The sequence below is a fragment of the Phalangium opilio genome, unplaced genomic scaffold (genome assembly GCF_054372755.1).
Source record: "Phalangium opilio isolate 3A_F unplaced genomic scaffold, DU_Popi_V2 ptg000360l_1, whole genome shotgun sequence".
Taxonomy (NCBI): domain Eukaryota; kingdom Metazoa; phylum Arthropoda; class Arachnida; order Opiliones; family Phalangiidae; genus Phalangium; species Phalangium opilio.
In genome coordinates, this window is record NW_028324230.1 from 2,365,495 (window position 1) to 2,392,951 (window position 27,457).

At 38.6% G+C, this 27,457-nt stretch overlaps 24 non-coding genes and 46 pseudogenes across 24 annotated transcripts; 11 read left to right on the top strand and 59 right to left on the bottom strand.

Moving 5' to 3' along the window:
* Positions 1-92: 92 nt before the first annotated feature.
* On the top strand, positions 93-211 carry LOC149597963 (5S ribosomal RNA; annotated as a pseudogene).
* Positions 212-573: 362 nt separating this feature from the next.
* Positions 574-692, top strand: LOC149597964 (5S ribosomal RNA; annotated as a pseudogene).
* Positions 693-1,054: 362 nt separating this feature from the next.
* On the top strand, positions 1,055-1,173 carry LOC149597965 (5S ribosomal RNA; annotated as a pseudogene).
* A 362-nt stretch (positions 1,174-1,535) lies between these two features.
* Positions 1,536-1,654, top strand: LOC149597966 (5S ribosomal RNA; annotated as a pseudogene).
* Positions 1,655-2,016: 362 nt separating this feature from the next.
* LOC149597967 (5S ribosomal RNA) lies at positions 2,017-2,135 on the top strand (annotated as a pseudogene).
* Positions 2,136-2,257: 122 nt separating this feature from the next.
* LOC149597968 (5S ribosomal RNA) lies at positions 2,258-2,377 on the top strand (annotated as a pseudogene).
* A 137-nt stretch (positions 2,378-2,514) lies between these two features.
* On the top strand, positions 2,515-2,617 carry LOC149597969 (5S ribosomal RNA; annotated as a pseudogene).
* Positions 2,618-2,739: 122 nt separating this feature from the next.
* On the top strand, positions 2,740-2,858 carry LOC149597970 (5S ribosomal RNA; annotated as a pseudogene).
* A 360-nt stretch (positions 2,859-3,218) lies between these two features.
* On the top strand, positions 3,219-3,337 carry LOC149597971 (5S ribosomal RNA; annotated as a pseudogene).
* A 359-nt stretch (positions 3,338-3,696) lies between these two features.
* LOC149597972 (5S ribosomal RNA) lies at positions 3,697-3,815 on the top strand (annotated as a pseudogene).
* Positions 3,816-3,951: 136 nt separating this feature from the next.
* On the top strand, positions 3,952-4,070 carry LOC149597973 (5S ribosomal RNA). Its single transcript, XR_016379115.1, has one exon. It is a non-coding gene; the product is annotated as a 5S ribosomal RNA (ribosomal RNA).
* Positions 4,071-6,362: 2,292 nt separating this feature from the next.
* On the bottom strand, positions 6,363-6,480 carry LOC149597974 (5S ribosomal RNA). Its single transcript, XR_016378701.1, has one exon. It is a non-coding gene; the product is annotated as a 5S ribosomal RNA (ribosomal RNA).
* Positions 6,481-6,616: 136 nt separating this feature from the next.
* On the bottom strand, positions 6,617-6,735 carry LOC149597975 (5S ribosomal RNA; annotated as a pseudogene).
* Positions 6,736-6,858: 123 nt separating this feature from the next.
* On the bottom strand, positions 6,859-6,961 carry LOC149597976 (5S ribosomal RNA; annotated as a pseudogene).
* A 3,214-nt stretch (positions 6,962-10,175) lies between these two features.
* LOC149597977 (5S ribosomal RNA) lies at positions 10,176-10,292 on the bottom strand (annotated as a pseudogene).
* A 137-nt stretch (positions 10,293-10,429) lies between these two features.
* On the bottom strand, positions 10,430-10,548 carry LOC149597978 (5S ribosomal RNA). Its single transcript, XR_016378211.1, has one exon. It is a non-coding gene; the product is annotated as a 5S ribosomal RNA (ribosomal RNA).
* Positions 10,549-10,671: 123 nt separating this feature from the next.
* Positions 10,672-10,774, bottom strand: LOC149597979 (5S ribosomal RNA; annotated as a pseudogene).
* Positions 10,775-13,988: 3,214 nt separating this feature from the next.
* LOC149597980 (5S ribosomal RNA) lies at positions 13,989-14,105 on the bottom strand (annotated as a pseudogene).
* A 137-nt stretch (positions 14,106-14,242) lies between these two features.
* On the bottom strand, positions 14,243-14,361 carry LOC149597981 (5S ribosomal RNA). Its single transcript, XR_016379134.1, has one exon. It is a non-coding gene; the product is annotated as a 5S ribosomal RNA (ribosomal RNA).
* A 137-nt stretch (positions 14,362-14,498) lies between these two features.
* Positions 14,499-14,617, bottom strand: LOC149597982 (5S ribosomal RNA; annotated as a pseudogene).
* A 133-nt stretch (positions 14,618-14,750) lies between these two features.
* Positions 14,751-14,869, bottom strand: LOC149597983 (5S ribosomal RNA). The gene has a single exon (XR_016377957.1). It is a non-coding gene; the product is annotated as a 5S ribosomal RNA (ribosomal RNA).
* A 134-nt stretch (positions 14,870-15,003) lies between these two features.
* On the bottom strand, positions 15,004-15,120 carry LOC149597984 (5S ribosomal RNA; annotated as a pseudogene).
* Positions 15,121-15,257: 137 nt separating this feature from the next.
* On the bottom strand, positions 15,258-15,376 carry LOC149597985 (5S ribosomal RNA). Its single transcript, XR_016377958.1, has one exon. It is a non-coding gene; the product is annotated as a 5S ribosomal RNA (ribosomal RNA).
* A 137-nt stretch (positions 15,377-15,513) lies between these two features.
* Positions 15,514-15,632, bottom strand: LOC149597986 (5S ribosomal RNA). Its single transcript, XR_016377959.1, has one exon. It is a non-coding gene; the product is annotated as a 5S ribosomal RNA (ribosomal RNA).
* A 137-nt stretch (positions 15,633-15,769) lies between these two features.
* Positions 15,770-15,888, bottom strand: LOC149597987 (5S ribosomal RNA). The gene has a single exon (XR_016378402.1). It is a non-coding gene; the product is annotated as a 5S ribosomal RNA (ribosomal RNA).
* Positions 15,889-16,022: 134 nt separating this feature from the next.
* On the bottom strand, positions 16,023-16,141 carry LOC149597988 (5S ribosomal RNA; annotated as a pseudogene).
* A 137-nt stretch (positions 16,142-16,278) lies between these two features.
* On the bottom strand, positions 16,279-16,397 carry LOC149597989 (5S ribosomal RNA). The gene has a single exon (XR_016379053.1). It is a non-coding gene; the product is annotated as a 5S ribosomal RNA (ribosomal RNA).
* Positions 16,398-16,534: 137 nt separating this feature from the next.
* LOC149597990 (5S ribosomal RNA) lies at positions 16,535-16,653 on the bottom strand (annotated as a pseudogene).
* A 135-nt stretch (positions 16,654-16,788) lies between these two features.
* LOC149597991 (5S ribosomal RNA) lies at positions 16,789-16,907 on the bottom strand. Its single transcript, XR_016377960.1, has one exon. It is a non-coding gene; the product is annotated as a 5S ribosomal RNA (ribosomal RNA).
* A 137-nt stretch (positions 16,908-17,044) lies between these two features.
* LOC149597992 (5S ribosomal RNA) lies at positions 17,045-17,163 on the bottom strand. The gene has a single exon (XR_016378221.1). It is a non-coding gene; the product is annotated as a 5S ribosomal RNA (ribosomal RNA).
* A 134-nt stretch (positions 17,164-17,297) lies between these two features.
* Positions 17,298-17,414, bottom strand: LOC149597993 (5S ribosomal RNA; annotated as a pseudogene).
* A 137-nt stretch (positions 17,415-17,551) lies between these two features.
* LOC149597994 (5S ribosomal RNA) lies at positions 17,552-17,670 on the bottom strand. The gene has a single exon (XR_016377962.1). It is a non-coding gene; the product is annotated as a 5S ribosomal RNA (ribosomal RNA).
* Positions 17,671-17,807: 137 nt separating this feature from the next.
* Positions 17,808-17,926, bottom strand: LOC149597995 (5S ribosomal RNA). The gene has a single exon (XR_016377963.1). It is a non-coding gene; the product is annotated as a 5S ribosomal RNA (ribosomal RNA).
* Positions 17,927-18,063: 137 nt separating this feature from the next.
* Positions 18,064-18,182, bottom strand: LOC149597996 (5S ribosomal RNA). Its single transcript, XR_016378403.1, has one exon. It is a non-coding gene; the product is annotated as a 5S ribosomal RNA (ribosomal RNA).
* A 134-nt stretch (positions 18,183-18,316) lies between these two features.
* LOC149597997 (5S ribosomal RNA) lies at positions 18,317-18,435 on the bottom strand (annotated as a pseudogene).
* Positions 18,436-18,572: 137 nt separating this feature from the next.
* Positions 18,573-18,691, bottom strand: LOC149597998 (5S ribosomal RNA). Its single transcript, XR_016379054.1, has one exon. It is a non-coding gene; the product is annotated as a 5S ribosomal RNA (ribosomal RNA).
* Positions 18,692-18,828: 137 nt separating this feature from the next.
* LOC149597999 (5S ribosomal RNA) lies at positions 18,829-18,947 on the bottom strand (annotated as a pseudogene).
* A 135-nt stretch (positions 18,948-19,082) lies between these two features.
* LOC149598000 (5S ribosomal RNA) lies at positions 19,083-19,201 on the bottom strand. The gene has a single exon (XR_016377964.1). It is a non-coding gene; the product is annotated as a 5S ribosomal RNA (ribosomal RNA).
* Positions 19,202-19,338: 137 nt separating this feature from the next.
* On the bottom strand, positions 19,339-19,457 carry LOC149598001 (5S ribosomal RNA; annotated as a pseudogene).
* Positions 19,458-19,594: 137 nt separating this feature from the next.
* Positions 19,595-19,713, bottom strand: LOC149598002 (5S ribosomal RNA). Its single transcript, XR_016378404.1, has one exon. It is a non-coding gene; the product is annotated as a 5S ribosomal RNA (ribosomal RNA).
* Positions 19,714-19,847: 134 nt separating this feature from the next.
* On the bottom strand, positions 19,848-19,966 carry LOC149598003 (5S ribosomal RNA; annotated as a pseudogene).
* A 137-nt stretch (positions 19,967-20,103) lies between these two features.
* Positions 20,104-20,222, bottom strand: LOC149598004 (5S ribosomal RNA). The gene has a single exon (XR_016379055.1). It is a non-coding gene; the product is annotated as a 5S ribosomal RNA (ribosomal RNA).
* Positions 20,223-20,359: 137 nt separating this feature from the next.
* On the bottom strand, positions 20,360-20,478 carry LOC149598005 (5S ribosomal RNA; annotated as a pseudogene).
* Positions 20,479-20,613: 135 nt separating this feature from the next.
* Positions 20,614-20,732, bottom strand: LOC149598006 (5S ribosomal RNA). The gene has a single exon (XR_016377965.1). It is a non-coding gene; the product is annotated as a 5S ribosomal RNA (ribosomal RNA).
* A 137-nt stretch (positions 20,733-20,869) lies between these two features.
* On the bottom strand, positions 20,870-20,988 carry LOC149598007 (5S ribosomal RNA; annotated as a pseudogene).
* Positions 20,989-21,125: 137 nt separating this feature from the next.
* LOC149598008 (5S ribosomal RNA) lies at positions 21,126-21,244 on the bottom strand. The gene has a single exon (XR_016377966.1). It is a non-coding gene; the product is annotated as a 5S ribosomal RNA (ribosomal RNA).
* A 137-nt stretch (positions 21,245-21,381) lies between these two features.
* On the bottom strand, positions 21,382-21,500 carry LOC149598009 (5S ribosomal RNA). Its single transcript, XR_016378459.1, has one exon. It is a non-coding gene; the product is annotated as a 5S ribosomal RNA (ribosomal RNA).
* Positions 21,501-21,634: 134 nt separating this feature from the next.
* Positions 21,635-21,751, bottom strand: LOC149598010 (5S ribosomal RNA; annotated as a pseudogene).
* A 137-nt stretch (positions 21,752-21,888) lies between these two features.
* LOC149598011 (5S ribosomal RNA) lies at positions 21,889-22,007 on the bottom strand (annotated as a pseudogene).
* Positions 22,008-22,141: 134 nt separating this feature from the next.
* LOC149598012 (5S ribosomal RNA) lies at positions 22,142-22,258 on the bottom strand (annotated as a pseudogene).
* Positions 22,259-22,395: 137 nt separating this feature from the next.
* On the bottom strand, positions 22,396-22,514 carry LOC149598013 (5S ribosomal RNA; annotated as a pseudogene).
* Positions 22,515-22,651: 137 nt separating this feature from the next.
* On the bottom strand, positions 22,652-22,770 carry LOC149598014 (5S ribosomal RNA; annotated as a pseudogene).
* Positions 22,771-22,904: 134 nt separating this feature from the next.
* Positions 22,905-23,023, bottom strand: LOC149598015 (5S ribosomal RNA; annotated as a pseudogene).
* Positions 23,024-23,158: 135 nt separating this feature from the next.
* On the bottom strand, positions 23,159-23,277 carry LOC149598016 (5S ribosomal RNA; annotated as a pseudogene).
* Positions 23,278-23,411: 134 nt separating this feature from the next.
* LOC149598017 (5S ribosomal RNA) lies at positions 23,412-23,528 on the bottom strand (annotated as a pseudogene).
* Positions 23,529-23,665: 137 nt separating this feature from the next.
* On the bottom strand, positions 23,666-23,784 carry LOC149598018 (5S ribosomal RNA; annotated as a pseudogene).
* A 134-nt stretch (positions 23,785-23,918) lies between these two features.
* LOC149598019 (5S ribosomal RNA) lies at positions 23,919-24,037 on the bottom strand (annotated as a pseudogene).
* Positions 24,038-24,174: 137 nt separating this feature from the next.
* LOC149598020 (5S ribosomal RNA) lies at positions 24,175-24,293 on the bottom strand (annotated as a pseudogene).
* Positions 24,294-24,427: 134 nt separating this feature from the next.
* LOC149598021 (5S ribosomal RNA) lies at positions 24,428-24,546 on the bottom strand (annotated as a pseudogene).
* A 135-nt stretch (positions 24,547-24,681) lies between these two features.
* On the bottom strand, positions 24,682-24,800 carry LOC149598022 (5S ribosomal RNA; annotated as a pseudogene).
* A 134-nt stretch (positions 24,801-24,934) lies between these two features.
* LOC149598023 (5S ribosomal RNA) lies at positions 24,935-25,051 on the bottom strand (annotated as a pseudogene).
* Positions 25,052-25,188: 137 nt separating this feature from the next.
* On the bottom strand, positions 25,189-25,307 carry LOC149598024 (5S ribosomal RNA; annotated as a pseudogene).
* A 134-nt stretch (positions 25,308-25,441) lies between these two features.
* On the bottom strand, positions 25,442-25,560 carry LOC149598025 (5S ribosomal RNA; annotated as a pseudogene).
* Positions 25,561-25,695: 135 nt separating this feature from the next.
* Positions 25,696-25,814, bottom strand: LOC149598026 (5S ribosomal RNA; annotated as a pseudogene).
* Positions 25,815-25,948: 134 nt separating this feature from the next.
* LOC149598027 (5S ribosomal RNA) lies at positions 25,949-26,065 on the bottom strand (annotated as a pseudogene).
* A 137-nt stretch (positions 26,066-26,202) lies between these two features.
* Positions 26,203-26,321, bottom strand: LOC149598028 (5S ribosomal RNA). Its single transcript, XR_016378406.1, has one exon. It is a non-coding gene; the product is annotated as a 5S ribosomal RNA (ribosomal RNA).
* Positions 26,322-26,455: 134 nt separating this feature from the next.
* LOC149598029 (5S ribosomal RNA) lies at positions 26,456-26,574 on the bottom strand (annotated as a pseudogene).
* Positions 26,575-26,711: 137 nt separating this feature from the next.
* Positions 26,712-26,830, bottom strand: LOC149598030 (5S ribosomal RNA). Its single transcript, XR_016379056.1, has one exon. It is a non-coding gene; the product is annotated as a 5S ribosomal RNA (ribosomal RNA).
* A 137-nt stretch (positions 26,831-26,967) lies between these two features.
* On the bottom strand, positions 26,968-27,086 carry LOC149598031 (5S ribosomal RNA; annotated as a pseudogene).
* A 135-nt stretch (positions 27,087-27,221) lies between these two features.
* LOC149598032 (5S ribosomal RNA) lies at positions 27,222-27,340 on the bottom strand. The gene has a single exon (XR_016377967.1). It is a non-coding gene; the product is annotated as a 5S ribosomal RNA (ribosomal RNA).
* Between the last annotated feature and the right edge of the window lie 117 nt (positions 27,341-27,457).

The window sequence follows — 27,457 nt, forward strand, 5'->3', positions numbered from 1 at the left end:
CACCAGATATGAAAAAAGCAAACATATCTTCTTTTTGTTATTTTTTATAAAGATGAAAGTTAATTAAACTCAAATTATTAACTAGCACTCTCGGCAACGGCCATATCACGCTGAGTACACCGGTTCTCGTCCGATAACCGAAGTTAAGCAGCGTCGAGCGCAGTCATTACTTGGGAGGGAGACCACTTAGGAACACTGCTTGCCGTTGGCTTTTTCGCTTTTTTTTCCTCTTTTAAATTTTAATAGATATGAAAAAAGCAAACACGTTTTCTTTTTGATATTGGTTTAAAATGTTGAAGGTTAATTTGTCTCACTTAATTTAAATTCGAATTATTAACTAGCACTCTCGGCAACGGCCATATCACACTGAAAACACCGGTTCTCGTCCGATCACCAAAGTTAATCAGCGTCGAGCGCATACAGTACTTGGGATTACTGCGTGCCGTTTGTTTTTTCACTTTTGTTTCCTCTTTTAAATTCCACCAGATATGAAAAAAACAAACATATCTTCTTTTTGTTATTGTTTTATAAAGATGAAGGTTAATTAAATTCAAATTATTAACTAGCACTCTCGGCAACGGCCATATCACGCTGAATACACCGGTTCTCGTCCGATAACCGAAGTTAAGCAGCGTCGAGCGCAGTCAGTACTTGGGAGGGCGACCACTTATGAACACTGCGTGCCGTTAGCTTTTTCACTTTTTTTTCCTCTTTTAAATTCCAATAGATATGAAAAAAGCAAACATATTTTCTTTTTGTTATTGTTTGAAAAAGATGAAGGTTAATTTGTCTCACTTAATTTAAATTCGAATTATTAACTAGCACTCTCGGCAACGGTCATATCACGCTGAAAACAACGGTTCACGTCCGATCACCGAAGTTAAGCTGCGTCGAGCGCATACAGTACTTGGGAATACTGCGTGCCGTTGGCTTTTTCACTTTTGTTTCCTCTTTCAAATTCCACCAGATATGAAAAAAGCAAACATATCTTCTTTTTGTTATTGTTTTATAAAGATGAAAGTTAATTAAATTCAAATTATTAACTAGCACTCTCGGCAACGGCCATATCACGCTGAGTACACCGGTTCTCGTCCGATAACCGAAGTTAAGCAGCGTCGAGCGCAGTCATTACTTGGGAGAGAGACCACTTAGGAACACTGCTTGCCGTTGGCTTTTTCGCTTTTTTTTCCTCTTTTAAATTTTAATAGATATGAAAAAAGCAAACACGTTTTCTTTTTGTTATTGGTTTAAAATGATGAAGGTTAATTTGTCTCACTTAATTTAAATTCGAATTATTAACTAGCACTCTCGGCAACGGCCATATCACGCTGAAAACACCGGTTCACGTCCGATCACCGAACTTAAGCAGCGTCGAGCGCATACAGTACTTGGGATTACTGCGTGCCGTTTGTTTTTTCACTTTTGTTTCCTCTTTCAAATTCCACCAGATATGAAAAAAGCAAACATATCTTCTTTTTGTTATTGTTTTATAAAGATGAAAGTTAATTAAATTCAAATTATTAACTAGCACTCTCGGCAACGGCCATATCACGCTGAGTACACCGGTTCTCGTCCGATAACCGAAGTTAAGCAGCGTCGAGCGCAGTCATTACTTGGGAGGGAGACCACTTAGGAACACTGCTTGCCGTTGGCTTTTTCGCTTTTTTTTCCTCTTTTAAATTTTAATAGATATGGAAAAAGCAAACACGTTTTCTTTTTGTTATTGGTTTAAAATGATGAAGGTTAATTTGTCTCACATAATTTAAATTCGAATTATTAACTAGCACTCTCGGCAACGGCCATATCACGCTGAAAACACCGGTTCACGTCCGATCACCGAAGTTGAGCAGCGTCGAGCGCATACAGTACTTGGGATTACTGCGTGCCGTTTGTTTTTTCACTTTTGTTTCCTCTTTTAAATTCCACCAGATATGAAAAAAACAAACATATCTTCTTTTTGTTATTGTTTTATAAAGATGAAGGTTAATTAAATTCAAATTATTAACTAGCACTCTCGGCAACGGCCATATCACGCTGAATACACCGGTTCTCGTCCGATAACCGAAGTTAAGCAGCGTCGAGCGCAGTCAGTACTTGGGAGGGAGACCACTTAGGAACACTGCGTGCCGTTAGCTTTTTCACTTTTTTTTCCTCTTTTAAATTCCACCAGATATGAAAAAAGCAAACATATCTTCTTTTTGTTATTGTTTTATAAAGATGAAAGTTAATTAAATTCAAATTATTAAATAGCACTTTCGGTAACGGCCATATCACGCTGAAAACAACGGTTCTCGTCCGATCACCGAAGTTAAGCAGCGTCGAGCGTAGTCAGTACTTGGGAGGGAGACCACTTTTTTAACACTGCGTGCAGTTGGCTTTTTAAATTTTTTTTCCTCTTTTAAATTCCAATAGGTATGAAAAAAGCAAAAATATTTTCTTTTTGTTATTGTTTTAAAATGATGAAGGTCAATTTGTCTCACTTAATTTAAATTCGAATTATTATCTAGCACTCTCGGCAACGGCCATATCACGCTGAAAACACCGGTTCTCGTCCGATCACCGAAGTTAAGCAGCGTCGAGTGCAGTCAGTACTTGGGAACACTGCGTGCCGTTGGCTTTTTCCTTTTTGTTTCCTCTTTTAAATTCCACCAGATATGAAAAAAGCAAACATATCTTCTTTTTGTTATTGTTTTATAAAGAAGAAAGTTAATTAAATTCAAATTATTAACTAGCATTCTCGGCAACGGCCATATCACGCTGAATACACCGGTTCTCGTCCGATAACCGAAGTTAAGCACCGTCGAGCGCAGTCACTACTTAGGAGGGAGACCACTTAGGAACACTGCGTGCCGTTGGCTTTTTCACTTTTTTTTCCTCTTTTAAATTTAAATAGATATGAAAAAAGCAAACATGTTTTCTTTTTGTTATTGTTTTAAAATTATGAAGGTTAATTTGTCTCACTTAATTTAAATTCGAATTATTAGCAAGCACTCTCGGCAACGGCCATATCACGCTGAAAACACCGGTTCACGTCCGATCACCGAAGTTAAGCAGCGTCGAGCGCATACAGTACTTGGGAATACTGCGTGCCGTTTGTTTTTTCACTTTTGTTTCCTCTTTTAAATTCCACCAGATATGAAAAAAGCAAACATATCTTCTTTTTGTTATTGTTTTATAAAGATGAAGGTTAATTAAATTCAAATTATTAACTAGCACTCATCAACGGCCATATCACGCTGAATACACCGGTTCTCGTCCGATAACCGTAGTTAAGCAGCGTCGAGCGCAGTCAGTACTTGGAAGGGCGACCATTTAGGAACACTGCGTGCCGTTAGCTTTTTCACTTTTTTTTCCTCTTTTAAATTCCAATAGATATGAAAAAAGCAAACATATTTTCTTTTAGTTATTGTTTGAAAAAGATGAAGGTTAATTTGTCTCACTTAATTTAAATTCGAATTATTATCTAGCACTCTCGGCAACGGCCATATCACGCTGAGAACACCGGTTCTCGTCCGATCGCCGACGTTAGCAGCGTCGAGCGCAGTCAGTACTTGGGAATACTGCGTGCCGTTTGCTTTTTCACTTTTGTTTCCTCTTTCAAATTCCACCAGATATGAAAAAAGCAAACATATCTTCTTTTTGTTATTGTTTTATAAAGATGAAGGTTAATTAAATTCAAATTATTAACTAGCACTCATCAACGGCCATATCACGCTGAATACACCGGTTCTCGTCCGATAACCGTAGTTAAGCAGCGTCGAGCGCAGTCAGTACTTGGGAGGGCGACCATTTAGGAACACTGCGTGCCGTTAGCTTTTTCACTTTTTTTTCCTCTTTTAAATTCCAATAGATATGAAAAAAGCAAACATATTTTCTTTTAGTTATTGTTTTAAAAAGATGAAGGTTAATTTTCTCACTTAATTTAAATTCGAATTATTAACTATCACTCTCGGCAACGGCCATATCATGCTGAATACACCGGTTCTCGTCCGATCACCGAAGTTAAGCAGCGTCGAGCGCAGTCAGTACTTGGGAGGGAGACCACTTAGGAACACTACGTGCCGTTGGCTTTTTCGCTTTTTTTTCCTCTTTTAAATTTTAATAGATATGGAAAAAGCAAACACGTTTTCTTTTTGTTATTGGTTTAAAATGATGAAGGTTAATTTGTCTCACTTAATTTAAATTCGAATTTTTAACATTTCGTTCATATTTCTCTTCATCCTGAAGATTTTTTATTACCGCTAATACCTTGACAATGACCACACATTGCCCAGCAAGCTAATCCGGATCATCTACATTCACAGTTCTTTATACAAGATGTTCTGCAGACTGCAGGTACCAATAATAAGTGTTACAAAATCTTCTGATGCCGGAAGGAGAACGGTGTGAATGGGATTAAATTGTTTCCTAGCTATTTTGGACTTGAAGATACGCTCGGAAAAAATGTAGTTCTGCGGTGTCGGTTGTTGGATGAAGCTTAGCGAGATCAAATGAGGACTAGACAGTAAGTATGGTATCGGTTCCATTATGCGTGTAATATCTACAGAGTTGAAGCGTGACGTGTCCATTATCACCTTAAAAATCGACAAGAAATCTCTCTTCTGTACCAGCTATGGCTTTCTTAGATGCAATATATTAAAAAAGCGCAACGAATTTATAACATGCTGTTTATCTGTCATTATTTTAAACCACGCCTTATCATTACCATACCCAGTTACAGCACGTAAATGAAAGAAGTGCTCTCTTAACCTTTTTATATCAAAGGACTTGTCGTGGCAGAGGGGGCCCGTGTTCAGTGTGACCGTTCGGGAGTTCCTTGGGTTCGCTCTTGGTTCAGACCGTTCCTTGCCCCATTCCGTGAAGGTTTTGCTGGGCCGTTTCGCCCCCACCCAGGTGTTGCCTTGGCTCGCCCCCGCTATTGGCAACCCTCTAGGGGTCGCGGATACACTATTTGTTTGGGCCGTATGTCACTGTTGTGCTTGGAGAGAACTTCCCCGTCCCCTCGAGTCTTCTGCTGCCTTAATCCTTCCCTGTCACCGACCACCTCCTGAATGGGCTCGCCGCTTACGGTGTCCAGCTTCTGTCACCTGCTCAAGTGGCGTTTGTCGGTCCCACTGGCTGATCCCGTGTGCCATGACGGCAGTTCCGCAGGTTCAATTTGGAATATGATGGGGAGGGGCGCTGATAAGGCCCCCAGCTATGTGTAGCGCCTAATCAAGGGTTGTGACATGCAATTATTATGAAAAATCTTCAGGATGACGATGAATGTGTATGAAATGCTAGAGATCTGTCTAAATTCTAATCTTAAACAGCAGTAGAATGTATAAACCCCATATTAAATCATATTCTCTAATCAACATGTTGAGAATAACAGCTTAGAATAACTTTTCTTTCTTTCAGAATTTAGGGCTATGATTTTCATGTGGCCATTTTTAAAGATGGTGTCGGTAATTTCGACTTCGAGATATCCATTTTTTGTTGTTTATTACGTTAATGAAAATCATCTGTTCAAAAAAGGAATTTCAAAAAGATTAATATATTTGAAATATATTTAGCATTTCCAGCAGTCATTTTCGAAGATGGCGCCCAAACTATCAGTAGCACGTCTTCAATATTCAAGTATGATGCTTAGACGGTCTTCAACATAATTATTACCAATTTTCATAATTTTTTAACCGTATACCGTATCTATATGACATTGATGGCGGCCATTTTCCAACATGGCGGCCAAACTATCTGACTAATGGCTTCAATATTTTACTATGAGATTCACACAGCTCTGATTATAATACCTATCAATTTTCATAGTTTTCCAACAACATGGTGAAATATACTGTACCTAGCATTAACGGCGGCCATTTTCCAATATGGCGACCAAACTATTCAACACAGAGCTTTAAAATTTTGCCATGATGTTCACGTTGTACCAATCATAATGCGTACCAATTTTCATAATTTTTGAAGAAGAACGTGGAATACATTGTAGCTGTAATTCCAGGCGGCCATTTTCCAAGATGGCGGCGAAGGCTCGCGCTCTACAGCAGGGGACTTTTAGTATAATTTTTGTTGGGTCAAAAACAACACCAATTTTCATCTTTATGTTCAAATGTTCTAGGTCAAGCCCTTTTTTGGCCTATCTGTCCTGGCCTATTACTGACTGCGCTCGGCGCTGCTTAACTTCGGTGATCCGACGAGAACCGGTGTTTTCAGCGCGATATGGCCGTTGCCGAGAGTGCTAGATAATAATTCGAATTTAAATTAAGTGAGACAAATTGACCATTTTTTTAAAACAATAACAAAAAGAAAATATGTTTGCTTTTTTCATATCTATAGGAATTTAAAAAAGGAAAAAAAAGTGAAAAAGCCAACGGCACGCAGTGTTCCTAAGTGGTCTCCTCCCAAGTACTGACTGCGCTCGACGCTGCTTAACTTCGGTGATCGGACGAGAACCGGTGTTTTCAGCGTGATATGGCCGTTGCCGAGAGTGCTATTTAATAATTCGAATTTAAATTAAGTGAGACAAATAACCTTCATCTTTTTAAAACAATAACAAAAAGAAAATATGTTGGCTTTTTTCATATCTATTGGAATTTAATAGAGGAAAAAAAAGTGAAAAAACCAACGGCGCGCAGTGTTCCTAAGTGGTCTCCCTCCCAAGTACTGACTGCGCTCGACGCTGCTTAACTTCGGTTATCGGACGAGAACCGGTGTTTTCAGCGTGATATGGCCGTTGCCGAGAGTGCTTATTTAATAATTCGAATTTAATTAACCTTCATCTTTATAAATCAATAAGAAAAAGAAGATATGTTTGCTTTTTTCATATCTCATGGAATTTAAAAGAGGAAATAAAAGTGAAAAAGCCAACGGCACGCAAAGTTTCCAAGTACTGACTGCGCTCGACGCTGCTTAACTTCGGTGATCGGACGAGAACCGGTGTTTTCAGCGTGATATGGCCGTTGCCGAGAGTGCTAGATAATAATTCGAATTTAAATTAAGTGAGACAAATTAACCATCATCTTTTTAAAACAATAACAAAAAGAAAATATGTTTGCTTTTTTCATATCTATTGGAATTTTAAAGAGGAAAAAAAAGTGAAAAAGCCAACGGCACGCAGTGTTCCTAAGTGGTCTCCCTCCCAATAGGCCAGGACAGATAGGCCAAAAAAGGGCTTGACCTAGAACATTTGAACATAAAGATGAAAATTGGTACATGTGTTGTTTTTGACCCAACAAAAATTATACTAAAAGTCCCCTGCTGTAGAGCGCGAGCTTTCGCCGCCATCTTGGAAAATGGCCGCCTGGAATTACAGCTACAATGTATTCCACGTTCTTCTTCAAAAATTATGAAAATTGGTACGCATTATGATTGGTACAACGTGAACATCATGGCAAAATTTTAAAGCTCTGTGTTGAATAGTTTGGTCGCCATATTGGAAAATGGCCGCCGTTAATGCTAGGTACAGTATATTTCACCATGTTGTTGGAAAACTATGAAAATTGATAGGTATTATAATCAGAGCTGTGTGAATCTCATAGTAAAATATTGAAGCCATTAGTCAGATAGTTTGGCCGCCATGTTGGAAAATGGCCGCCATCAATGTCATTTAGATACTGTATATGGTTCAAAAATTATGAAAATTGGTAATAATTATGTTGAAGACCGTCTAAACATCATACTTGAATATTGAAGACGTGTTACTGATAGTTTGGGCGCCATCTTCGAAAATGACTGCTTGAAATGGCAAATATATTGCCGATATATAAATTTTTTCGATATTTTTTATTGAGTAGATGATTTTCATGAACGTATAAAACGCCATAAAAATAACTATTTTCGAGTCTAAATTATCGACCCATCTTCAAAAATGGTCACTGAAATATTATTATCCTTAAATCTGGAATAAGAAAAGGAAAGCCATATTACTCGAATTTTGGTTAGGAAAAACCATTTTATATGGGGTATAAACATTCTAGTGTCGTTAAGGATTAGATGTACGACACATTTTTAACATTTCGTTCATATTTCTCTTCATCCTGAAGATTTTTTATTACCGCTAAGACCTTGACAATGACCACACATTGCCCAGCAAGCTAATCCGGATCATCTACATTCACAGTTCTTTATACAAGATGTTCTGCAGACTGCAGGTACCAATAATAAGTGTTACAAAATCTTCTGATGCCGGAAGGAGAACGGTGTGAATGGGATTAAATTGTTTCCTAGCTATTTTGGACTTGAAGATACGCTCGGAAAAAATGTAGTTCTGCGGTGTCGGTTGTTGGATGAAGCTTAGCGAGATCAAATGAGGACTAGACAGTAAGTATGGTATCGGTTCCATTATGCGTGTAATATCTACAGAGTTGAAGCGTGACGTGTCCATTATCACCCTAAAGATCGACAAGAAATCTCTCTTCTGTAGCAGCTATGGCTTTCTTAGATGCAATATATTAAAAAAGCGCAACGAATTTATAACATGCTGTTTATCTGTCATTATTTTAAACCACGCCTTATCATTACCATACCCAGTTACAGCACGTAAATGAAAGAAGTGCTCTCTTAACCTTTTTATATCAAAGGACTTGTCGTGGCAGAGGGGGCCCGTGTTCAGTGTGACCGTTCGGGAGTTCCTTGGGTTCGCTCTTGGTTCAGACCGTTCCTTGCCCCATTCCGTGAAGGTTTTGCTGGGCCGTTTCGCCCCCACCCAGGTGTTGCCTTGGCTCGCCCCCGCTATTGGCAACCCTCTAGGGGTCGCGGATACACTATTTGTTTGGGCCGTATGTCACTGTTGTGCTTGGAGAGAACTTCCCCGTCCCCTCGAGTCTTCTGCTGCCTTAATCCTTCCCTGTCACCGACCACCTCCTGAATGGGCTCGCCGCTTACGGTGTCCAGCTTCTGTCACCTGCTCAAGTGGCGTTTGTCGGTCCCACTGGCTGATCCCGTGTGCCATGACGGCAGTTCCGCAGGTTCAATTTGGAATATGATGGGGAGGGGCGCTGATAAGGCCCCCAGCTATGTGTAGCGCCTAATCAAGGGTTGTGACATGCAATTATTATGAAAAATCTTCAGGATGACGATGAATGTGTATGAAATGCTAGAGATCTGTCTAAATTCAAATCTTAAACAGCAGTAGAATGTATAAACCCCATATTAAATCATATTCTCTAATCAACATGTTGAGAATAACAGCTTAGAATAACTTTTCTTTCTTTCAGAATTTAGGGCTATGATTTTCATGTGGCCATTTTTAAAGATGGTGTCGGTAATTTCGACTTCGAGATATCCATTTTTTGTTGTTTATTACGTTAATGAAAATCATCTATTCAAAAAAGGAATTTCAAAAAGATTAATATATTTGAAATATATTTAGCATTTCCAGCAGTCATTTTCGAAGATGGCGCCCAAACTATCAGTAGCACGTCTTCAATATTCAAGTATGATGCTTAGACGGTCTTCAACATAATTATTACCAATTTTCATAATTTTTTAACCGTATACCGTATCTATATAACATTGATGGCGGCCATTTTCCAACATGGCGGCCAAACTATCTGATTAATGGCTTCAATATTTTACTATGAGGTTCAGAAAGCTCTGATTGTAATACCTATCAATTTTCATAATTTTCCAACAACATGGTGAAATATACTGTACCTAGCATTAACGGCGGCCATTTTCAAATATGGCGGCCAAACTATTGAACACAGAGCTATAAAATTTTGCCATGATGTTCTAGTGGTTACAATAATAATGTGTACCAATTTTCATATTTTTTGAAGAAGAACGTGGAATACATTGTAGCTAGCATTCCCGGCGGCCATTTTCCAAGATGGCGGCGAAAGCTTGCGCTCTACAGCAGGGAACTTTTAGTATATTTTTTGTTGGGCCAAAAACAACACATGTACCAATTTTCATCTTTATATTCAAATATTCTAGGTCAAACCCTAAAAGTCCTGTGCTACAAGTACTGACTGCGCTCGACGCTGCTTAACTTCGGTGATCGGACGAGAACCGGTGTTTTCAGCGTGATATGGCCGTTGCCGAGAGTGCTATTTAATAATTCGAATTTAAATTAAGTGAGACAAATTAACCTTCATCTTTTTAAAACAATAACAAAAAGAAAATATGTTTGCTTTTTTCATATCTATAGGAATTTAAAAGAGGAAAAAAAGTGAAAAAGCCAACAGCACGCAGTGTTCCTAAGTGGTCTCCTCCCAGTACTGACTGCGCTCGACGCTGCTTAACTTCGGTGATAGGACGAGAACCGGTGTTTTCAGCGTGATATGGCCGTTGCCGAGAGTGCTATTTAATAATTCGAATTTAAATTAAGTGAGACAAATTAACCTTCATCTTTTTAAAACAATAACAAAAAGAAAATATGTTGGCTTTTTTCATATCTATTGGAATTTAAAAGAGGAAAAAAAAGTGAAAAAGCCAACGGCGCGCAGTGTTCCTAAGTGGTCTCCCTCCCAAGTACTGACTGCGCTCGACGCTGCTTAACTTCGGTGATCAGACGAGAACCGGTGTTTTCAGCGTGATATGGCCGTTGCCGAGAGTGCTTATTTAATAATTCGAATTTAATTAACCTTCATCTTTATAAATCAATAAGAAAAAGAAGATATGTTTGCTTTTTTCATATCTCATGGAATTTAAAAGAGGAAATAAAAGTGAAAAAGCCAACGGCACGCAAAGTTTCCAAGTACTGACTGCGCTCGACGCTGCTTAACTTCGGTGATCGGACGAGAACCGGTTTTTTCAGCGTGATATGGCCGTTGCCGAGAGTGCTAGATAATAATTCGAATTTAAATTAAGTGAGACAAATTAACCATCATCTTTTTAAAACAATAACAAAAAGAAAATATGTTTGCTTTTTTCATATCTATTGGAATTTTAAAGAGGAAAAAAAAGTGAAAAAGCCAACGGCACGCAGTGTTCCTAAGTGGTCTCCCTCCCAATAGGCCAGGACAGATAGGCCAAAAAAGGGCTTGACCTAGAACATTTGAACATAAAGATGAAAATTGGTACATGTGTTGTTTTTGACCCAACAAAAATTATACTAAAAGTCCCCTGCTGTAGAGCGCGAGCTTTCGCCGCCATCTTGGAAAATGGCCGCCTGGAATTACAGCTACAATGTATTCCACGTTCTTCTTCAAAAATTATGAAAATTGGTACGCATTATGATTGGTACAACGTGAACATCATGGCAAAATTTTAAAGCTCTGTGTTGAATAGTTTGGTCGCCATATTGGAAAATGGCCGCCGTTAATGCTAGGTACAGTATATTTCACCATGTTGTTGGAAAACTATGAAAATTGATAGGTATTATAATCAGAGCTGTGTGAATCTCATAGTAAAATATTGAAGCCATTAGTCAGATAGTTTGGCCGCCATGTTGGAAAATGGCCGCCATCAATGTCATTTAGATACAGTATATGGTTCAAAAATTATGAAAATTGGTAATAATTATGTTGAAGACCGTCTAAACATCATACTTGAATATTGAAGACGTGTTACTGATAGTTTGGGCGCCATCTTCGAAAATGACTGCTTGAAATGGCAAATATATTGCCGATATATAAATTTTTTCGATATTTTTTATTGAGTAGATGATTTTCATGAACGTATAAAACGCCATAAAAATAACTATTTTCGAGTCTAAATTATCGACCCATCTTCAAAAATGGTCACTGAAATATTACTATCCTTAAATCTGGAATAAGAAAAGGAAAGCCATATTACTCGAATTTTGGTTAGGAAAAACCATTTTATATGGGGTATAAACATTCTAGTGTCGTTAAGGATTAGATTTACGACACATTTTTAACATTTCGTTCATATTTCTCTTCATCCTGAAGATTTTTTATTACCGCTAAGACCTTGACAATGACCACACATTGCCCAGCAAGCTAATCCGGATCATCTACATTCACAGTTCTTTATACAAGATGTTCTGCAGACTGCAGGTACCAATAATAAGTGTTACAAAATCTTCTGATGCCGGAAGGAGAACGGTGTGAATGGGATTAAATTGTTTCCTAGCTATTTTGTACTTGAAGATACGCTCGGAAAAAATGTAGTTCTGCGGTGTCGGTTGTTGGATGAAGCTTAGCGAGATCAAATGAGGACTAGACAGTAAGTATGGTATCGGTTCCATTATGCGTGTAATATCTACAGAGTTGAAGCGTGACGTGTCCATTATCACCCTAAAAATCGACAAGAAATCTCTCTTCTGTAGCAGCTATGGCTTTCTTAGATGCAATATATTAAAAAAGCGCAACGAATTTATAACATGCTGTTTATCTGTCATTATTTTAAACCACGCCTTATCATTACCATACCCAGTTACAGCACGTAAATGAAAGAAGTGCTCTCTTAACCTTTTTATATCAAAGGACTTGTCGTGGCAGAGGGGGCCCGTGTTCAGTGTGACCGTTCGGGAGTTCCTTGGGTTCGCTCTTGGTTCAGACCGTTCCTTGCCCCATTCCGTGAAGGTTTTGCTGGGCCGTTTCGCCCCCACCCAGGTGTTGCCTTGGCTCGCCCCCGCTATTGGCAACCCTCTAGGGGTCGCGGATACACTATTTGTTTGGGCCGTATGTCACTGTTGTGCTTGGAGAGAACTTCCCCGTCCCCTCGAGTCTTCTGCTGCCTTAATCCTTCCCTGTCACCGACCACCTCCTGAATGGGCTCGCCGCTTACGGTGTCCAGCTTCTGTCACCTGCTCAAGTGGCGTTTGTCGGTCCCACTGGCTGATCCCGTGTGCCATGACGGCAGTTCCGCAGGTTCAATTTGGAATATGATGGGGAGGGGCGCTGATAAGGCCCCCAGCTATGTGTAGCGCCTAATCAAGGGTTGTGACATGCAATTATTATGAAAAATCTTCAGGATGACGATGAATGTGTATGAAATGCTAGAGATCTGTCTAAATTCTAATCTTAAACAGCAGTAGAATGTATAAACCCCATATTAAATCATATTCTCTAATCAACATGTTGAGAATAACAGCTTAGAATAACTTTTCTTTCTTTCAGAATTTAGGGCTATGATTTTCATGTGGCCATTTTTAAAGATGGTGTCGGTAATTTCGACTTCGAGATATCCATTTTTTGTTGTTTATTACGTTAATGAAAATCATCTATTCAAAAAAGGAATTTCAAAAAGATTAATATATTTGAAATATATTTAGCATTTCCAGCAGTCATTTTCGAAGATGGCGCCCAAACTATCAGTAGCACGTCTTCAATATTCAAGTATGATGCTTAGACGGTCTTCAACATAATTATTACCAATTTTCATAATTTTTTAACCGTATACCGTATCTATATAACATTGATGGCGGCCATTTTCCAACATGGCGGCCAAACTATCTGATTAATGGCTTCAATATTTTACTATGAGGTTCAGAAAGCTCTGATTGTAATACCTATCAATTTTCATAATTTTCCAACAACATGGTGAAATATACTGTACCTAGCATTAACGGCGGCCATTTTCAAATATGGCGGCCAAACTATTGAACACAGAGCTATAAAATTTTGCCATGATGTTCTAGTGGTTACAATAATAATGTGTACCAATTTTCATATTTTTTGAAGAAGAACGTGGAATACATTGTAGCTAGCATTCCCGGCGGCCATTTTCCAAGATGGCGGCGAAAGCTTGCGCTCTACAGCAGGGAACTTTTAGTATATTTTTTGTTGGGCCAAAAACAACACATGTACCAATTTTCATCTTTATATTCAAATATTCTAGGTCAAACCCTAAAAGTCCTGGGCTACAAGTACTGACTGCGCTCGACGCTGCTTAACTTCGGTGATCGGACGAGAACCGGTGTTTTCAGCGTGATATGGCCGTTGCCGAGAGTGCTATTTAATAATTCGAATTTAAATTAAGTGAGACAAATTAACCTTCATCTTTTTAAAACAATAACAAAAAGAAAATATGTTTGCTTTTTTCATATCTATAGGAATTTAAAAGAGGAAAAAAAGTGAAAAAGCCAACAGCACGCAGTGTTCCTAAGTGGTCTCCTCCCAGTACTGACTGCGCTCGACGCTGCTTAACTTCGGTGATAGGACGAGAACCGGTGTTTTCAGCGTGATATGGCCGTTGCCGAGAGTGCTATTTAATAATTCGAATTTAAATTAAGTGAGACAAATTAACCTTCATCTTTTTAAAACAATAACAAAAAGAAAATATGTTGGCTTTTTTCATATCTATTGGAATTTAAAAGAGGAAAAAAAAGTGAAAAAGCCAACGGCGCGCAGTGTTCCTAAGTGGTCTCCCTCCCAAGTACTGACTGCGCTCGACGCTGCTTAACTTCGGTGATCGGACGAGAACCGGTGTTTTCAGCGTGATATGGCCGTTGCCGAGAGTGCTAGATAATAATTCGAATTTAAATTAAGTGAGACAAAATAACCATCATCTTTTTAAAACAATAACAAAAAGAAAATATGTTTGCTTTTTTCATATCTATTGGAATTTAAAAGAGGAAAAAAAAGTGAAAAAGCCAACGGCACGCAGTGTTCCTAAGTGGTCTCCCTCCCAAGTACTGACTGCGCTCGACGCTGCTTAACTTCGGTGATCCCACGAGAACCGGTGTTTTCAGCGTGATATGGCCGTTGCCGAGAGTGCTAGATAATAATTCGAATTTAAATTAAGTGAGACAAATTGACCATCTTTTTAAAACAATAACAAAAAGAAAATATGTTTGCTTTTTTCATATCTATAGGAATTTAAAAGAGGAAAAAAAGTGAAAAAGCCAACGGCACGCAGTGTTCCTAAGTGGTCTCCCTCCCAAGTACTGACTGCGCTCGACGCTGCTTAACTTCGGTGATCCGACGAGAACCGGTGTTTTCAGCGTGATATGGCCGTTGCCGAGAGTGCTAGATAATAATTCGAATTTAAATTAAGTGAGACAAATTGACCATCTTTTTAAAACAATAACAAAAAGAAAATATGTTTGCTTTTTTCATATCTATAGGAATTTAAAAGAGGAAAAAAAAGTGAAAAAGCCAACGGCAAGCAGTGTTCCTAAGTGGTCTCCTCCCAGTAGTGACTGCGCTCGACGCTGCTTAACTTCGGTGATCGCACGAGAACCGGTGTTTTCTGCGTGATATGACCGTTACCGAGAGTGCTATTTAATAATTCGAATTTAAATGAAGTGAGACAAATTAACCTTCATCTTTTTAAAACAATAACAAAAAGAAAATATGTTTGCTTTTTTCATATCTATTGGAATTTAAAAGAGGAAAAAAAAGTGAAAAAGCCAACGGCACGCAGTGTTCCTAAGTGGTCTCCCTCCCAAGTACTGACTGCGCTCGACGCTGCTTAACTTCGGTGATCCGACGAGAACCGGTGTTTTCAGCGTGATATGGCCGTTGCCGAGAGTGCTAGATAATAATTCGAATTTAAATTAAGTGAGACAAATTAACCATCATCTTTTTAAAACAATAACAAAAAGAAAATATGTTTGCTTTTTTCATATCTATTGGAATTTAATAGAGGAAAAAAAAGTGAAAAAGCCAACGGCACGCAGTGTTCCTAAGTGGTCTCCCTCCCAAGTACTGACTGCGCTCGACGCTGCTTAACTTCGGTGATCCGACGAGAACCGGTGTTTTCAGCGTGATATGGCCGTTGCCGAGAGTGCTAGATAATAACTCGAATTTAAATTAAGTGAGACAAATTAACCATCATCTTTTTAAAACAATAACAAAAAGAAAATATGTTTGCTTTTTTCATATCTATTGGAATTTAAAAGAGGAAAAAAAAGTGAAAAAGCCAACGGCACGCAGTGTTCCTAAGTGGTCTCCCTCCCAAGTACTGACTGCGCTCGACGCTGCTTATCTTCGGTGATCGGACGAGAACCGGTGTTTTCAGCGTGATATGGCCGTTACCGAGAGTGCTAGATAATAATTCGAATTTAAATTAAGTGAGACAAATTGACCATCTTTTTAAAACAATAACAAAAAGAAAATATGTTTGCTTTTTTCATATCTATAGGAATTTAAAAGAGGAAAAAAAAGTGAAAAACCCAACGGCACGCAGTGTTCCTAAGTGGTCTCCCTCCCAAGTACTGACTGCGCTCGACGCTGCTTAACTTCGGTGATCCGACGAGAACCGGTGTTTTCAGCGTGATATGGCCGTTGCCGAGAGTGCTAGATAAAAATTCGAATTTAAATTAAGTGAGACAAATTGACCTTCATCTTTTTAAATCAATAACAAAAAGAAAATATGTTTGCTTTTTTCATATCTATAGGAATTTAAAAGAGGAAAAAAAAGTGAAAAAGCCAACGGCACGCAGTGTTCCTAAATGGTCTCCCTCCCAAGTACTGACTGCGCTCGACGCTGCTTAACTTCGGTGATCGGACGAGAACCGGTGTTTTCAGCGTGATATGGCCGTTGCCGAGAGTGCTAGATAATAATTCGAATTTAAATTAAGTGAAACAAATTGACCTTCATCTTTATAAAACAATAACAAAAAGAAAATATGTTTGCTTTTTTCATATCTATAGGAATTTAAAAGAGGAAAAAAAAGTGAAAAAGCCAACGGCACGCAGTGTTCCTAAGTGGTCTCCCTCCCAAGTACTGACTGCGCTCGACCCTGCTTAACTTCGGTGATCCGACGAGAACCGTTGTTTTCAGCGTGATATGGCCGTTACCGAGAGTGCTAGATAATAATTCGAATTTAAATTAAGTGAGACAAATTGACCATCTTTTTAAAACAATAACAAAAAGAAAATATGTTTGCTTTTTTTCATATCTATTGGAATTTAAAAGAGGAAAAAAAAGTGAAAAAGCCAACGGCACGCAGTGTTCCTAAGTGGTCTCCCTCCCAAGTACTGACTGCGCTCGACGCTGCTTAACTTCGGTGATCCGACGAGAACCGGTGTTTTCAGCGTGATATGGCCGTTGCCGAGAGTGCTAGATAATAATTCGAATTTAAATTAAGTGAGACAAATTGACCTTCATCTTTTTAAATCAATAACAAAAAGAAAATATGTTTGCTTTTTTCATATATATAGGAATTTAAAAGAGGAAAAAAAAGTGAAAAACCCAACGGCACGCAGTGTTCCTAAGTGGTCTCCCTCCCAAGTACTGACTGCGCTCGACGCTGCTTAACTTCGGTGATCGGACGAGAACCGGTGTTTTCAGCGTGATATGGCCGTTGCCGAGAGTGCTAGATAATAATTCGAATTTAAATTAAGTGAGACAAATTGACCATCTTTTTAAAACAATAACAAAAAGAAAATATGTTTGCTTTTTTCATATCTATAGGAATTTAAAAGAGGAAAAAAAAGTGAAAAAGCCAACGGCAAGCAGTGTTCCTAAGTGGTCTCCTCCCAGTAGTGACTGCGCTCGACGCTGCTTAACTTCGGTGATCGCACGAGAACCGGTGTTTTCTGCGTGATATGACCGTTACCGAGAGTGCTATTTAATAATTCGAATTTAAATGAAGTGAGACAAATTAACCTTCATCTTTTTAAAACAATAACAAAAAGAAAATATGTTTGCTTTTTTCATATCTATTGGAATTTAAAAGAGGAAAAAAAAGTGAAAAAGCCAACGGCACGCAGTGTTCCTAAGTGGTCTCCCTCCCAAGTACTGACTGCGCTCGACGCTGCTTAACTTCGGTGATCCGACGAGAACCGGTGTTTTCAGCGTGATATGGCCGTTGCCGAGAGTGCTAGATAATAATTCGAATTTAAATTAAGTGAGACAAATTAACCATCATCTTTTTAAAACAATAACAAAAAGAAAATATGTTTGCTTTTTTCATATCTATTGGAATTTAATAGAGGAAAAAAAAGTGAAAAAGCCAACGGCACGCAGTGTTCCTAAGTGGTCTCCCTCCCAAGTACTGACTGCGCTCGACGCTGCTTAACTTCGGTGATCCGACGAGAACCGGTGTTTTCAGCGTGATATGGCCGTTGCCGAGAGTGCTAGATAATAACTCGAATTTAAATTAAGTGAGACAAATTAACCATCATCTTTTTAAAACAATAACAAAAAGAAAATATGTTTGCTTTTTTCATATCTATTGGAATTTAAAAGAGGAAAAAAAAGTGAAAAAGCCAACGGCACGCAGTGTTCCTAAGTGGTCTCCCTCCCAAGTACTGACTGCGCTCGACGCTGCTTATCTTCGGTGATCGGACGAGAACCGGTGTTTTCAGCGTGATATGGCCGTTACCGAGAGTGCTAGATAATAATTCGAATTTAAATTAAGTGAGACAAATTGACCATCTTTTTAAAACAATAACAAAAAGAAAATATGTTTGCTTTTTTCATATCTATAGGAATTTAAAAGAGGAAAAAAAAGTGAAAAACCCAACGGCACGCAGTGTTCCTAAGTGGTCTCCCTCCCAAGTACTGACTGCGCTCGACGCTGCTTAACTTCGGTGATCCGACGAGAACCGGTGTTTTCAGCGTGATATGGCCGTTGCCGAGAGTGCTAGATAAAAATTCGAATTTAAATTAAGTGAGACAAATTGACCTTCATCTTTTTAAATCAATAACAAAAAGAAAATATGTTTGCTTTTTTCATATCTATAGGAATTTAAAAGAGGAAAAAAAAGTGAAAAAGCCAACGGCACGCAGTGTTCCTAAATGGTCTCCCTCCCAAGTACTGACTGCGCTCGACGCTGCTTAACTTCGGTGATCGGACGAGAACCGGTGTTTTCAGCGTGATATGGCCGTTGCCGAGAGTGCTAGATAATAATTCGAATTTAAATTAAGTGAAACAAATTGACCTTCATCTTTATAAAACAATAACAAAAAGAAAATATGTTTGCTTTTTTCATATCTATAGGAATTTAAAAGAGGAAAAAAAAGTGAAAAAGCCAACGGCACGCAGTGTTCCTAAGTGGTCTCCCTCCCAAGTACTGACTGCGCTCGACCCTGCTTAACTTCGGTGATCCGACGAGAACCGTTGTTTTCAGCGTGATATGGCCGTTACCGAGAGTGCTAGATAATAATTCGAATTTAAATTAAGTGAGACAAATTGACCATCTTTTTAAAACAATAACAAAAAGAAAATATGTTTGCTTTTTTTCATATCTATTGGAATTTAAAAGAGGAAAAAAAAGTGAAAAAGCCAACGGCACGCAGTGTTCCTAAGTGGTCTCCCTCCCAAGTACTGACTGCGCTCGACGCTGCTTAACTTCGGTGATCCGACGAGAACCGGTGTTTTCAGCGTGATATGGCCGTTGCCGAGAGTGCTAGATAATAATTCGAATTTAAATTAAGTGAGACAAATTGACCTTCATCTTTTTAAATCAATAACAAAAAGAAAATATGTTTGCTTTTTTCATATATATAGGAATTTAAAAGAGGAAAAAAAAGTGAAAAACCCAACGGCACGCAGTGTTCCTAAGTGGTCTCCCTCCCAAGTACTGACTGCGCTCGACGCTGCTTAACTTCGGTGATCCGACGAGAACCGGTGTTTTCAGCGTGATATGGCCGTTGCCGAGAGTGCTAGATAATAACTCGAATTTAAATTAAGTGAGACAAATTAACCATCATCTTTTTAAAACAATAACAAAAAGAAAATATGTTTGCTTTTTTCATATCTATTGGAATTTAAAAGAGGAAAAAAAAGTGAAAAAGCCAACGGCACGCAGTGTTCCTAAGTGGTCTCCCTCCCAAGTACTGACTGCGCTCGACGCTGCTTATCTTCGGTGATCGGACGAGAACCGGTGTTTTCAGCGTGATATGGCCGTTACCGAGAGTGCTAGATAATAATTCGAATTTAAATTAAGTGAGACAAATTGACCATCTTTTTAAAACAATAACAAAAAGAAAATATGTTTGCTTTTTTCATATCTATAGGAATTTAAAAGAGGAAAAAAAAGTGAAAAACCCAACGGCACGCAGCGTTCCTAAGTGGTCTCCCTCCCAAGTACTGACTGCGCTCGACGCTGCTTAACTTCGGTGATCCGACGAGAACCGGTGTTTTCAGCGTGATATGGCCGTTGCCGAGAGTGCTAGATAAAAATTCGAATTTAAATTAAGTGAGACAAATTGACCTTCATCTTTTTAAATCAATAACAAAAAGAAAATATGTTTGCTTTTTTCATATCTATAGGAATTTAAAAGAGGAAAAAAAAGTGAAAAAGCCAACGGCACGCAGTGTTCCTAAATGGTCTCCCTCCCAAGTACTGACTGCGCTCGACGCTGCTTAACTTCGGTGATCGGACGAGAACCGGTGTTTTCAGCGTGATATGGCCGTTGCCGAGAGTGCTAGATAATAATTCGAATTTAAATTAAGTGAAACAAATTGACCTTCATCTTTATAAAACAATAACAAAAAGAAAATATGTTTGCTTTTTTCATATCTATAGGAATTTAAAAGAGGAAAAAAAAGTGAAAAATTCAACGGCACGCAGTGTTCCTAAGTGGTCTCCCTCCCAAGTACTGACTGCGCTCGACCCTGCTTAACTTCGGTGATCCGACGAGAACCGTTGTTTTCAGCGTGATATGGCCGTTACCGAGAGTGCTAGATAATAATTCGAATTTAAATTAAGTGAGACAAATTGACCATCTTTTTAAAACAATAACAAAAAGAAAATATGTTTGCTTTTTTTCATATCTATTGGAATTTAAAAGAGGAAAAAAAAGTGAAAAAGCCAACGGCACGCAGTGTTCCTAAGTGGTCTCCCTCCCAAGTACTGACTGCGCTCGACGCTGCTTAACTTCGGTGATCCGACGAGAACCGGTGTTTTCAGCGTGATATGGCCGTTGCCGAGAGTGCTAGATAATAATTCGAATTTAAATTAAGTGAGACAAATTGACCTTCATCTTTTTAAATCAATAACAAAAAGAAAATATGTTTGCTTTTTTCATATATATAGGAATTTAAAAGAGGAAAAAAAAGTGAAAAACCCAACGGCACGCAGTGTTCCTAAGTGGTCTCCCTCCCAAGTACTGACTGCGCTCGACGCTGCTTAACTTCGGTGATCCGACGAGAACCGGCGTTTTCAGCGTGATATGGCCGTTGCCGAGAGTGCTAGATAATAATTCGAATTTAAATTAAGTGAGACAAATTAACCATCATCTTTTTAAAACAATAACAAAAAGAAAATATGTTTGCTTTTTTCATATCTATTGGAATTTAAAAGAGGAAAAAAAAGTGAAAAAGCCAACGGCACGCAGTGTTCCTAAGTGGTCTCCCTCCCAAGTACTGACTGCGCTCGACGCTGCTTAACTTCGGTGATCCGACGAGAACCGGTGTTTTCAGCGTGATATGGCCGTTGCCGAGAGTGCTAGATAATAACTCGAATTTAAATTAAGTGAGACAAAATAACCATCATCTTTTTAAAACAATAACAAAAAGAAAATATGTTTGCTTTTTTCATATCTATTGGAATTTAAAAGAGGAAAAAAAAGTGAAAAAGCCAACGGCACGAAGTGTTCCTAAGTGGTCTCCCTCCCAAGTACTGACTGCGCTCGACGCTGCTTAACTTCGGTGATCCGACGAGAACCGGTGTTTTCAGCGTGATATGGCCGTTACCGAGAGTGCTAGATAATAATTCGAATTTAAATTAAGTGAGACAAATTGACCATCTTTTTAAAACAATAACAAAAAGAAAATATGTTTGCTTTTTTCATATCTATAGGAATTTAAAAGAGGAAAAAAAAGTGAAAAAGCCAACGGCACGCAGTGTTGCTAAGTGGTCTCCTCCCAGTACTGACTGCGCTCGACGCTGCTTAACTTCGGTGATCGGACGAGAACCGGTGTTTTCAGCGTGATATGGCCGTTGCCGAGAGTGCTAGATAATAATTCGAATTTAAATTAAGTGAAACAAATTGACCTTCATCTTTTTAAAACAATAACAAAAAGAAAATATGTTTGCTTTTTTCATATCTATAGGAATTTAAAAGAGGAAAAAAAAGTGAAAAAGCCAACGGCACGCAGTGTTCCTAAGTGGTCTCCCTCCCAAGTACTGACTGCGCTAGACGCTGCTTAACTTCGGTGATCCGGCGAGAACCGGTGTTTTCAGCGTGATATGGCCGTTACCGAGAGTGCTAGATAATAATTCGAATTTAAATTAAGTGAGACAAATTGACCATCTTTTTAAAACAATAACAAAAAGAAAATATGTTTGCTTTTTTCATATCTATAGGAATTTAAAAGAGGAAAAAAAAGTGAAAAAGCCAACGGCACGCAGTGTTCCTAAGTGGTCTCCTCCCAGTACTGACTGCGCTCGACGCTGCTTAACTTCGGTGATCGCACGAGAACCGGTGTTTTCAGCGTGATATGGCCGTTGCCGAGAGTGCTATTTAATAATTCGAATTTAAATTAAGTGAGACAAATTAACCTTCATCTTTTTAAAACAATAACAAAAAGAAAATATGTTTGCTTTTTTCATATCTATTGGAATTTAAAAGAGGAAAAAAAAGTGAAAAACCCAACGGCACGCAGTGTTCCTAAGTGGTCTCCCTCCCAAGTACTGACTGCGCTCGACGCTGCTTAACTTCGGTGATCCGACGAGAACCGGTGTTTTCAGCGTGATATGGCCGTTGCCGAGAGTGCTAGATAAAAATTCGAATTTAAATTAAGTGAGACAAATTGACCTTCATCTTTTTAAATCAATAACAAAAAGAAAATATGTTTGCTTTTTTCATATCTATAGGAATTTAAAAGAGGAAAAAAAAGTGAAAAAGCCAACGGCACGCAGTGTTCCTAAATGGTCTCCCTCCCAAGTACTGACTGCGCTCGACGCTGCTTAACTTCGGTGATCCGACGAGAACCGGTGTTTTCAGCGTGATATGGCCGTTACCGAGAGTGCTAGATAATAATTCGAATTTAAATTAAGTGAGACAAATTGACCATCTTTTTAAAACAATAACAAAAAGAAAATATGTTTGCTTTTTTCATATCTATAGGAATTTAAAAGAGGAAAAAAAAGTGAAAAAGCCAACGGCACGCAGTGTTCCTAAGTGGTCTCCCTCCCAAGTACTGACTGCGCTCGACCCTGCTTAACTTCGGTGATCCGACGAGAACCGTTGTTTTCAGCGTGATATGGCCGTTACCGAGAGTGCTAGATAATAATTCGAATTTAAATTAAGTGAGACAAATTGACCATCTTTTTAAAACAATAACAAAAAGAAAATATGTTTGCTTTTTTTCATATCTATTGGAATTTAAAAGAGGAAAAAAAAGTGAAAAAGCCAACGGCACGCAGTGTTCCTAAGTGGTCTCCCTCCCAAGTACTGACTGCGCTAGACGCTGCTTAACTTCGGTGATCCGGCGAGAACCGGTGTTTTCAGCGTGATATGGCCGTTACCGAGAGTGCTAGATAATAATTCGAATTTAAATTAAGTGAGACAAATTGACCATCTTTTTAAAACAATAACAAAAAGAAAATATGTTTGCTTTTTTCATATCTATAGGAATTTAAAAGAGGAAAAAAAAGTGAAAAAGCCAACGGCACGCAGTGTTCCTAAGTGGTCTCCTCCCAGTACTGACTGCGCTCGACGCTGCTTAACTTCGGTGATCGCACGAGAACCGGTGTTTTCAGCGTGATATGGCCGTTGCCGAGAGTGCTATTTAATAATTCGAATTTAAATTAAGTGAGACAAATTAACCTTCATCTTTTTAAAACAATAACAAAAAGAAAATATGTTTGCTTTTTTCATATCTATTGGAATTTAAAAGAGGAAAAAAAAGTGAAAAAGCCAACGGCACGCAATGTTCCTAAGTGGTCTCCCTCCCAAGTACTGACTGCGCTCGACGCTGCTTATCTTCGGTGATCGGACGAGAACCGGTGTTTTCAGCGTGATATGGCCGTTACCGAGAGTGCTAGATAATAATTCGAATTTAAATTAAGTGAGACAAATTGACCATCTTTTTAAAACAATAACAAAAAGAAAATATGTTTGCTTTTTTCATATCTATAGGAATTTAAAAGAGGAAAAAAAAGTGAAAAACCCAACGGCACGCAGTGTTCCTAAGTGGTCTCCCTCCCAAGTACTGACTGCGCTCGACGCTGCTTAACTTCGGTGATCCGACGAGAACCGGTGTTTTCAGCGTGATATGGCCGTTGCCGAGAGTGCTAGATAAAAATTCGAATTTAAATTAAGTGAGACAAATTGACCTTCATCTTTTTAAATCAATAACAAAAAGAAAATATGTTTGCTTTTTTCATATCTATAGGAATTTAAAAGAGGAAAAAAAAGTGAAAAAGCCAACGGCACGCAGTGTTCCTAAATGGTCTCCCTCCCAAGTACTGACTGCGCTCGACGCTGCTTAACTTCGGTGATCCGACGAGAACCGGTGTTTTCAGCGTGATATGGCCGTTACCGAGAGTGCTAGATAATAATTCGAATTTAAATTAAGTGAGACAAATTAACCATCTTTTTAAAACAATAACAAAAAGAAAATATGTTTGCTTTTTTCATATCTATAGGAATTTAAAAGAGGAAAAAAAAGTGAAAAAGCCAACGGCACGCAGTGTTCCTAAGTGGTCTCCCTCCCAAGTACTGACTGCGCTCGACCCTGCTTAACTTCGGTGATCCGACGAGAACCGTTGTTTTCAGCGTGATATGGCCGTTACCGAGAGTGCTAGATAATAATTCGAATTTAAATTAAGTGAGACAAATTGACCATCTTTTTAAAACAATAACAAAAAGAAAATATGTTTGCTTTTTTTCATATCTATTGGAATTTAAAAGAGGAAAAAAAAGTGAAAAAGCCAACGGCACGCAGTGTTCCTAAGTGGTCTCCCTCCCAAGTACTGACTGCGCTAGACGCTGCTTAACTTCGGTGATCCGGCGAGAACCGGTGTTTTCAGCGTGATATGGCCGTTACCGAGAGTGCTAGATAATAATTCGAATTTAAATTAAGTGAGACAAATTGACCATCTTTTTAAAACAATAACAAAAAGAAAATATGTTTGCTTTTTTCATATCTATAGGAATTTAAAAGAGGAAAAAAAAGTGAAAAAGCCAACGGCACGCAGTGTTCCTAAGTGGTCTCCTCCCAGTACTGACTGCGCTCGACGCTGCTTAACTTCGGTGATCGCACGAGAACCGGTGTTTTCAGCGTGATATGGCCGTTGCCGAGAGTGCTATTTAATAATTCGAATTTAAATTAAGTGAGACAAATTAACCTTCATCTTTTTAAAACAATAACAAAAAGAAAATATGTTTGCTTTTTTCATATCTATTGGAATTTAAAAGAGGAAAAAAAAGTGAAAAAGCCAACGGCACGCAATGTTCCTAAGTGGTCTCCCTCCCAAGTACTGACTGCGCTCGACGCTGCTTAACTTCGGTGATCCGACGAGAACCGGTGTTTTCAGCGTGATATGGCCGTTACCGAGAGTGCTAGATAATAATTCGAATTTAAATTAAGTGAGACAAATTGACCATCTTTTTAAAACAATAACAAAAAGAAAATATGTTTGCTTTTTTCATATCTATAGGAATTTAAAAGAGGAAAAAAAAGTGAAAAAGCCAACGGCACGCAGTGTTCCTAAGTGGTCTCCCTCCCAAGTACTGACTGCGCTCGACCCTGCTTAACTTCGGTGATCCGACGAGAACCGTTGTTTTCAGCGTGATATGGCCGTTACCGAGAGTGCTAGATAATAATTCGAATTTAAATTAAGTGAGACAAATTGACCATCTTTTTAAAACAATAACAAAAAGAAAATATGTTTGCTTTTTTTCATATCTATTGGAATTTAAAAGAGGAAAAAAAAGTGAAAAAGCCAACGGCACGCAGTGTTCCTAAGTGGTCTCCCTCCCAAGTACTGACTGCGCTAGACGCTGCTTAACTTCGGTGATCCGGCGAGAACCGGTGTTTTCAGCGTGATATGGCCGTTACCGAGAGTGCTAGATAATAATTCGAATTTAAATTAAGTGAGACAAATTGACCATCTTTTTAAAACAATAACAAAAAGAAAATATGTTTGCTTTTTTCATATCTATAGGAATTTAAAAGAGGAAAAAAAAGTGAAAAAGCCAACGGCACGCAGTGTTCCTAAGTGGTCTCCTCCCAGTACTGACTGCGCTCGACGCTGCTTAACTTCGGTGATCGCACGAGAACCGGTGTTTTCAGCGTGATATGGCCGTTGCCGAGAGTGCTATTTAATAATTCGAATTTAAATTAAGTGAGACAAATTAACCTTCATCTTTTTAAAACAATAACAAAAAGAAAATATGTTTGCTTTTTTCATATCTATTGGAATTTAAAAGAGGAAAAAAAAGTGAAAAAGCCAACGGCACGCAGTGTTCCTAAGTGGTCTCCCTCCCAAGTACTGACTGCGCTCGACGCTGCTTATCTTCGGTGATCGGACGAGAACCGGTGTTTTCAGCGTGATATGGCCGTTACCGAGAGTGCTAGATAATAATTCGAATTTAAATTAAGTGAGACAAATTGACCATCTTTTTAAAACAATAACAAAAAGAAAATATGTTTGCTTTTTTCATATCTATAGGAATTTAAAAGAGGAAAAAAAAGTGAAAAACCCAACGGCACGCAGTGTTCCTAAGTGGTCTCCCTCCCAAGTACTGACTGCGCTCGACGCTGCTTAACTTCGGTGATCCGACGAGAACCGGTGTTTTCAGCGTGATATGGCCGTTGCCGAGAGTGCTAGATAAAAATTCGAATTTAAATTAAGTGAGACAAATTGACCTTCATCTTTTTAAATCAATAACAAAAAGAAAATATGTTTGCTTTTTTCATATCTATAGGAATTTAAAAGAGGAAAAAAAAGTGAAAAAGCCAACGGCACGCAGTGTTCCTAAATGGTCTCCCTCCCAAGTACTGACTGCGCTCGACGCTGCTTAACTTCGGTGATCGGACGAGAACCGGTGTTTTCAGCGTGATATGGCCGTTGCCGAGAGTGCTAGATAATAATTCGAATTTAAATTAAGTGAAACAAATTGACCTTCATCTTTATAAAACAATAACAAAAAGAAAATATGTTTGCTTTTTTCATATCTATAGGAATTTAAAAGAGGAAAAAAAAGTGAAAAAGCCAACGGCACGCAGTGTTCCTAAGTGGTCTCCCTCCCAAGTACTGACTGCGCTCGACCCTGCTTAACTTCGGTGATCCGACGAGAACCGTTGTTTTCAGCGTGATATGGCCGTTACCGAGAGTGCTAGATAATAATTCGAATTTAAATTAAGTGAGACAAATTGACCATCTTTTTAAAACAATAACAAAAAGAAAATATGTTTGCTTTTTTTCATATCTATTGGAATTTAAAAGAGGAAAAAAAAGTGAAAAAGCCAACGGCACGCAGTGTTCCTAAGTGGTCTCCCTCCCAAGTACTGACTGCGCTCGACGCTGCTTAACTTCGGTGATCCGACGAGAACCGGTGTTTTCAGCGTGATATGGCCGTTGCCGAGAGTGCTAGATAATAATTCGAATTTAAATTAAGTGAGACAAATTGACCTTCATCTTTTTAAATCAATAACAAAAAGAAAATATGTTTGCTTTTTTCATATATATAAGAATTTAAA